This window comes from Elephantulus edwardii, unplaced genomic scaffold (genome assembly GCF_000299155.1).
Source record: "Elephantulus edwardii isolate Elephantulus edwardi_28Jun2011 unplaced genomic scaffold, EleEdw1.0 scaffold00143, whole genome shotgun sequence".
Taxonomy (NCBI): domain Eukaryota; kingdom Metazoa; phylum Chordata; class Mammalia; order Macroscelidea; family Macroscelididae; genus Elephantulus; species Elephantulus edwardii.
In genome coordinates this window covers 4,106,233-4,114,797 of record NW_006399893.1, presented here as the reverse complement: position 1 = coordinate 4,114,797, position 8,565 = coordinate 4,106,233, and the positions used below count along the sequence as shown (strand labels likewise).

General features: G+C 40.0%; 1 pseudogene; it reads left to right on the top strand.

Moving 5' to 3' along the window:
* The first annotated feature begins 4,655 nt into the window (after positions 1-4,655).
* Positions 4,656-6,119, top strand: LOC102852002 (annotated as a pseudogene).
* The last annotated feature ends 2,446 nt before the right edge of the window (positions 6,120-8,565 follow it).

Below are 8,565 nucleotides of genomic sequence, written 5' to 3'. Positions count from 1 at the left end.
TGCAGATGATACAACCATCCTTGCTGAAGTGAATGAGACATGAAACATTTGATGCAGAAGATCAAAACCAACAGTGTTTAATATGGATTACATTCCAACATTAAGAAAACAAGAATTAAAAAAAAAAAAAGAAAAAAAAAACAAGAATCCTTGCCACTGAGCTAATAGGCAACATCATGATAGATGGATAAAAGATTGAAGCTGTCAGTGATTTCATCTTTCTTGAATCCATAATCAACACTTTGGTACCAACTGTCAAAAATCAAGATAAACAAACCCAGCAATGCATTACATTGGGAAAATTTGCTGTTAAGGATCTCTCCAAAGTGTTGATCAATGATGTCAATTTATAGATACATTCTCTCTCATTGTCACTGAGTTAGAATCGACTTGTAGGTGACCCTTCAGTGGGTTTGCAGAGGCTGTAAATCACACAGGAGGAGATTGCCCGTCCTTCTCCCACAGAGCAGTTGGTGGATTTGAACTAACTGTCTTTTGGTGGCACACTTTCTTACCTACTCAGCCACCAGAGCTCAAAAGTATATTGTTGTTGTTGTTCGGTTCCATCAAGTAGAGCACAACTCATAGCAACCCTATGAACAGCTGATCTGAACCTTGCCCTATCCTGTGCCATCTTCTTTATCTCTGGAACATTTAAGCCCATTGCCAAATCACTGCCAATTCATCTTGTTGCAGATCTTTCTCTCCTTTATTGACCATAATTCCAAGCATGATGTCTCTCTCCAAGAAAAAGTCTCACATAGCTACATATCTGAAGTACCATCATTGATTCCAGTGAAGAGAGATATATTTGTTCTTTTGGCAATCCATGGGATATATTATATGCTTCTTCTGCATCACAATTCAAAGGCATTGCATTACTTTTTCTTCTGTCATTCTTGATAATTTCCAACTCCCTGATGTGTTGCAGGTGACTATGAAGACCATAACCTGAATGAGGTGCACCTTAGGTTTCAAATTAACATCTTTGCTCTTCAGCATTTTGGAGAAGTCCCTGACAGCAGACTTGCCCAATGTAGCATGTCTTCTGATGTCTTTTTAAAAAATGTTTCTTTCATATTGGTTTATTTGCAAAATTCATATACAGTGTTTTTCACACTAGATCTTTCCCATTTCCATTATCCTCCCCCACTCTTCACCCATCAAATTGTATGAACCTATGATTAATGTCCTCATTCCTCGCCCTTCCTTAGTCCTCTGCTCCTCAAGCCCTTGTATCCTCACACTCGTTCTACAGAAATGGTCTTATGGTGGAGGCAAAGACAGCGTGGTGAGCTGCGGGAGCAGTGAACCACTTAAAGCAGGGCCATTATGGCCTTCCACAGACTACGGCTTATTGATAATTGAACACTTAAACAGTTGATGACTGGACCTCAGTGAAGATCGAGGCTCAACAACAGGAATTCAAGGATTCCCAAAGAAAAATGGGTTTGCTCTCTTTCCTATAGGTAACCTTAACACTGAGTTTTACTCCAGAATTGACCCTGAACCCAGTGCCAGTGACAAAAAGGAAATACAACTGACAGCTAAGGAAGCAAAGGAGGATGGAGCCTCTGGGTTCAACCAGCCATCCCCACTGGACCCACCTGGGAAAACACTTTGCAGTCCAGTGGGGAGCAAATGACAGGAAAATATCTTCTAACAGAACAAGAAGGCAAGCAGCTTTAACTCAAGACCACCAGTAAGGAGATAAAGCGTCCTCCCTTCCCCCCTTTACTTCTACGCCCCTGTTCAGCATGAAGAAGCCAGAGAGTCGGCATCCAATTCCCAAATCAATAAGACAGTTGATTTAATTACCATTGGAAAATGCTTGTCATTCCTCTGTAGCATCTGGTCCCCTCTGGACCCTCATCATTTCCTTCACCTGCTCCCCCCACCGACCAAACTGTGCAGCTCTGCAGCTGCATCCTGGCCCATCCTCACCCTTCTGCCCCCAACCCTCACCTCCTTGTACCCTCAATATGTCTTTCCCAATAAACAAAAACAAAAACAAACCCTGCCCTAATCCACTAAAGTGGATTTAAAAAGTGGATTAGTGCCCTAATCCCTAAAGGGTGCGGTATTTCCCTGGTCTGTCTCTCTGCATGTTTCTCTCTCTGCAGACCAGGGAATTCCGCCTGGGAGACCCCTTAATAAAGCTTCTTTAGCTTCCTTTCTTTCTCTGGTCCCTTCCTTGAGTCCTCAGCCTTACGTCCAGTGCAAATACCTAACAAATACAATCCAGAATCCTGGCAGAGTCCCCTCTTCATTCTTTGTTATGCCTAGAATTCTGTACTACCTGGAATTAAACCAACTCATTTGAAATGGGGCTGGGGTGGGGGAGGAAGAATATCAACATGTCAACAAATGAGTGAAGTGCCATGTCCACCTAGTTAAACCACAATGGAATGCCCCTTCCTTCCCTCCCAAAAGACCCTTACTATGGGGGCCTGGCCAACCCACCTTGGTGTGGTTTTCCCAGGTCTGTCTCTCTGTCTCTCACTCCAGACCAAGAGATGCCCCCCTGGGAGTTCCCTTAATAAAACTTCTTTGAGTTCTCTTTCTATCTGGTCCCTTCGTTGAGACCAGTGTGAATACCTAACATGTGACAGCATATTTACCTACTGCAATTGTTGTTGTTATTGTTCAGTGCCATTGAGTCCTAGACGACTCATACCGACCCTATGAATGAAAGGCCTGAGCATTGTTCATAGGGTTTCTGGAGGTAAGCCATTTTGGAAGTGGATGCCGCTCCTGCTTCCAGGCTTGTTTCAGTCGGGAAGTTCCAGTCACAGCAAGCACGAGTTATCTCTGTACAACAATGCACAGGTCAGTACTATACCACCTAGAAGAATGTTTGGCAGGAAAACAATTTGAACCTAGCCTGAGGGCCCCAGATTAAAATCACCCACCTTCAGCTTGGTATCATAATTTTCTGTCCACTAGGCCAAATTTTCTGTCCACTAGGCCAATGTAGCTCTCTCTCTGTCATCATTGTTAATGATGTTTGGTGCTGTCGAGTAGTAGACGACTCATAGCGACCCTATGAATGAAAGGCCTGAGCATTGTTCATAGGGTTTCTGAAGGCAAGCCATTTCAGAAGTGCAATTAGTTTTTTTATTTCCTGATGGTTGGTGCCAATAGTGTTGATTGTGGATTCGAGCAAGCCGTAATTGTTAACAAACTCAATCTCTTCTCCAGCTGCTAATTGGCCCAGTGGTGAGAATCTCTGTTTTCTTGATACTGAGCTTCAATCCATATTGAAGACTATAGTCCTTGACCTCCTGCAGCAAGCGATTCAGGTCCTCCTAACTTTCAATAAGCAAGGTTATGTCATAAATTGTTGATAAGTTTGCTCCATTCCTGATGCTTCTTCCCCAGAAAGCCCAACTTCCAGAATGATCTGTTCTGCATATATATTGAAAAGGTGTGGAGACAGGACGCATAGGTGATGCACTCCCTTCCTGATTTTGAACTATTCAGTGTTTCATTGGTGCTTCCTGGTCCAAGTATAGATTTTGCATAAGCACAATCAAGTGTTCTGGGATTCCAATTCTCCTCAGTTACTCTTATAAAAAAATCTCCCATATTAGAGAAAATGTTACATCTTCGCACTGGATGTAAGGCTAAGGACTCAAGTAAGGGACCAGAGAGAGAAAGCAAGCAAGCTTAGGGCAGCTTTATTGAGGGGGCTCCTGGGCGGGATTGCTAGGTCTGAAGAAGAGATTGACCAGGGAAAACTACACCCAGGGTGGAGTGAGGCACGTTTTTATAGCAGGGTCTTCAGGGAAGGACATTCCATTGTGGTGATGGTCCAGTGCGGTGGATGAGGCTGTTCATATTTTTTTAACCTTTTATTCTCCCCCTTGACTTAGGTCTGGACCTGAGAGAAAACATGTAAGCAAGATATATAAACATCTGTTAGCACACTGACGTGACGTTTTATTCTACCCTGAATACATTTTCTAACGGATGTGGCAATTTTGGGTGTTAGGAGGAACTGTGTTGCTTGCAAACCAGATTATTTCTTTTTTTACCTTTTACAAAATTTGCCAAATAAAGTTTTTCTCAGTTTTCACAATTGCAGCGGTTACTGGGTTTTGCTCTTACAACAGACCCCAACTAAAATACAAAATCCCCAAAGCAGATGGTGGAATTTTTTTTTTTAATTTAGGTTGTTTATTTTTCATTTCAATGAACATCTACAGAGATTTTGGGATTCCATTCATTCACTGTTGCACCCTTCTCCCCGCACAAACCCTTCCCCCCTCCCCCCACCCCATTTGCTCCTCTCCTTGAAAAGCAAAAGAAAAACTCCCTCATTATGGTGGAATTTTAACGTTACTCGAAACACACGGTGCTTCGTAGACTATCTTCTTTATCGGAAACCAATATGCAATTTAAACTTTGTTTAAAATGACAAAAGAACGTAAAGCAAGCTTTTCCGCTCAAGCCTGTGCAGCTACTTACGAAAGCGGAAAAGCAGAGACGCAAGCATGCACGCACGCATGACGTCAGGCTTGTTTTCATTAAGAGTCGGGATGCCCGGCTGTCAGCTCCATTTTGTTGTCAGATCTTGACGCTGTCACTTGGGAGGTCGTCTTGGTCGCGGTGCAAGCTTTGTCTCCATTGCTTTGGACTCTCTGGACAGAACGATGAGATACTAAAGAAGAACTTACTGTCCTAATTGGGATGACAAGGATTGGGATTGTGGAACATGGAGGAGCATCAGCGGTTACAAAAGGAAGAGATCACATAGCCCTGCTTGGGAGAATAAGCGCTGCAAATATAATCACTCCAAAACATCGGATAGCCAATATTTGGAAAGCAGATCTATAAATGAGAAAGGTTATCATAGTCGTCGCTACATTGATGAATACAGAAATGACTACAGTCAAGGATGTGAACCTGGGCATCGCCATAGACACCATGAAAGCAGATATCAGAACCATAGTAGCAAATCTTCTGGTGGAAGTGGGAGAAGTAGTTCTAAAAGCAAACACAGGATTCACCACAGTACTTCACATCATCGTTCACATGGGAAGAGTCACCGAAGGAAAAGAACCAGGAGTGTAGAGGATGATGAGGAGGGTCACCTGATCTGTCAGAGTGGAGACGTACTAAATGCAAGATATGAAATTGTTGATACATTAGGTGAAGGAACTTTCGGGAAAGTAGTAGAGTGCATCGATCATAAAGCAGGAGATAGACGTGTAGCGGTAAAAATAGTAAAAAACGTAGACAGATACTGTGAAGCTGCTCGCTTAGAAATACAAGTTCTGGAACACTTAAATACAACAGATCCTGACAGTACATTCCACTGTGTTCAGATGTTGGAGTGGTTTGAACATCATGGACATGTTTGTATTGTGTTTGAACTATTGGGACTCAGTACATATGACTTCATTAAGGAAAATGGCTTTCTACCATTTCGAATGGATCATATCAGGAAGATGGCTTATCAGCTATGCAAATCTGTGAATTTTTTACACAGTAATAAATTGACTCACACAGACTTAAAGCCTGAAAACATCTTATTTGTACAGTCGGACTACACGGAGGAATATAACCCCAAAATGAAATGTGATGAGCGTACCTTAATTAATCCAGATATTAAAGTGGTAGATTTTGGAAGTGCAACATATGATGATGAACATCACAGTACATTGGTGTCTACAAGACATTACAGAGCACCAGAAGTTATTTTAGCCCTAGGATGGTCTCAGCCATGTGATGTCTGGAGTATAGGATGCATTCTTATTGAATACTACCTTGGGTTTGCTATATTTCCAGCTCATGACAGTAAGGAACACTTGGCAATGATGGAACGAATTCTTGGACCTTTACCAAAACACATGATACAGAAAACCAGGAAACGTAAATACTTTCATCGTGATCGACTAGACTGGGATGAGCACAGTTCTGCTGGCAGATATGTTTCGAGACATTGTAAACCTCTGAAAGAATTGATGCTTTCTCAGGATGCTGAACATGAGCTTCTGTTTGACCTCATTCAGAAAATGTTGGAATATGACCCAGCAAAAAGAATTACTCTCAGAGATGCTTTAAAACATTCTTTCTTCTCCCCCCCCTTAAAAAAACTACATAAATATATCTAGTTCTGTAGCTTTTTAAGAGACTGTTAAAAAAAAAAAATAAAGAAATGGTCTTATACAATATTTGTCCTTATGGAACTGAGCTAGTTCATTTAGCTAATGCTCTCCAGTCCCTCCCAAGTTAGGTAGTAATTAACCAAAATCATTGCGCCTGCATGCTTCTTAATATTCCATTGTGTGAATGTACCATAATTTCTCAATCCATTTGATTATGCTTGGCTATTTCGGCTGTATCCATGTTCTTGCGAAAGTAAATAATGCTGTTATGAAGATAGGTGTAAATTGGTGTACAGGTCTCTGTTTGTGCCTCTGTTCTCATTTTCTCAGGGTATATTCCAAGCAGTGGAATTTCTATGGTCAGCTTTTTGAGGAAGTGCCAAACTGCCTTGCAAAGTGGTTGTACCATTTTACAATCCCACCAACAATGTGTAAGAGTTCCTATCTCACCACATCCTTTCCAAATTTGTCACTGTTACTAGAATGAGATGGTATCTCATTGTGATTTTGATTTGCACCTCTCTTAGTGATTTTGAGCATTTCTTCATGTATTTATTGGCCATTCTAATATTTTCCTCAGTGAAAATTCTTTCCGTGTATCTTGCCCGTTTTGTAATTTTGTTATCAGTATTTTTCTCTCATGAATATAGATGTAAAGATTATTAGCAAAGTCCTAGTCAATAGACTTTAAAAGCACATAAAAAATTCATTATAATCAAGTGGAATAACAGGTATGAAAGGATGATTCAACTTAAGAAAAACAACACAATTCACCATATTAACAAAGTAAATGGTACTGGCAAAACTGGACAAAACCTGGAAAAAGCTGAAACAGGATCCACATCTACATGATACACACACAAAAAAAAATCAACTCAAGTTAGATCAGAGACCTGGGAGTAAAGCCCCAAACCGTACGTCAAAACATTTTCTAATGAACTGAAAATAAATCCTACTGATTGGGAAAAAAAAAATTGGCAGTACTATTTCAAACAAGGGTCTCATATCAAAAGTTTACAGAATCCTACAAGGCCTTTCCTAATTTCTTAACTGCTGGTACCAACAGTGTTGATTGCGTATCCAAAGAAGATGAAATCACTGACAGATTCAGTCCTTTCTCCATCTATGCAATGTTGATTGTTGGTCCTGTGGTGAGGGTTTTTGTTTTCTTGAAGTTGAGCTGTAATACATTCCAAAGGCTGTAGTCCTTGATCTTCTACAGCAAGCATTTCATATTTTCCTCATTTTTTGCAAGCAAAGTTGTATCATCTGCATAAGGTAGATTGTTAATGAATCTTCCTCCAATCCTGATGCCACACTCTTTTTCATAGAGTCCAACTTCACAAATTATTTACTCATCATATAGACTGAATAAGTATGGAGAAAGGATACACACACCCTTTCTGATTTTAAACCATGCAGGGTTCCTTTGCTCAGTTTGGACAACAGCTTCTTTGACTAGGTACAGATTTCATATTAGCACAATTAAGTATTATGGGATTCTCATTCTTCTTAATGTAAACCATAATTTGCTGTTATCCACATAGTTAAATTCCTTTTTAGAATCAATAAAACACACATAGACATTATTGTAGTAGGCTTTGCTTTCTGCCAGGATCTATACGATATCAGCAATGATTACTCTGGTATCTAGCCTCTTCTAAAGTGAGCTTAAACTTCTGATAGTTTTCTGTTGATATGCTGTTCTAGCCATTTTTAATTATCTTAAAAATATTTTGCTTGCATATTAATTATATTGTTCAATAATTTCCTCCTTCTGTTGAATTATCTTTCTTGAGAATGGAGACATTTATGGATCTCTCCCAGTCAGCTGGCCAGGTTTCTCTTCCACATTTCCTGGCATTAACTGGTGAGCACATCCAGCTATGCATCTATTAGTCAATTGGTAGTTCATCAATTCCTGAGACCTTATTTTTTGTTAATGTCTTCAGTGCATCTTGAACTTCATCGTGTATTATCATTGGCTCTTGTTCATATGGTATTTTCTTAACTTTTTCAGTGTCAGTCAATTATTCTTGGTACAGCAAATCTGTGTATTCCTTCTCTCTTCTTTTGACACTTCATGTATCATTCAAGATTGTACCAACAGCATCTCTCAGTATTACAACTTGAGACTTCAATTTATTCTTCAATTCTTTAAACCTGGGAAATGCTGAGTGAGGTTTTCCCTTTTTAATCTATGACTCCAGTTCTCTACACATTTAGTTATAATATTTTGCTTTTTCTTCTTGAGCTACCCTTTGAAATATTCTGTTCAGCTCTTTTACTTTGACATCTCTTCACTTTGTTTTGGCATAACAATGCTCTAATGCCTTTTTCACATTCTCTCCTGACATCTATTTTGGATTTTTTCTTTCTTTTCCTTTTTCTTTCTTCAAGGATGATATTCTTGATGTTTTCCCAGTTATTCTGGTCTTTGATCATTGGTGTT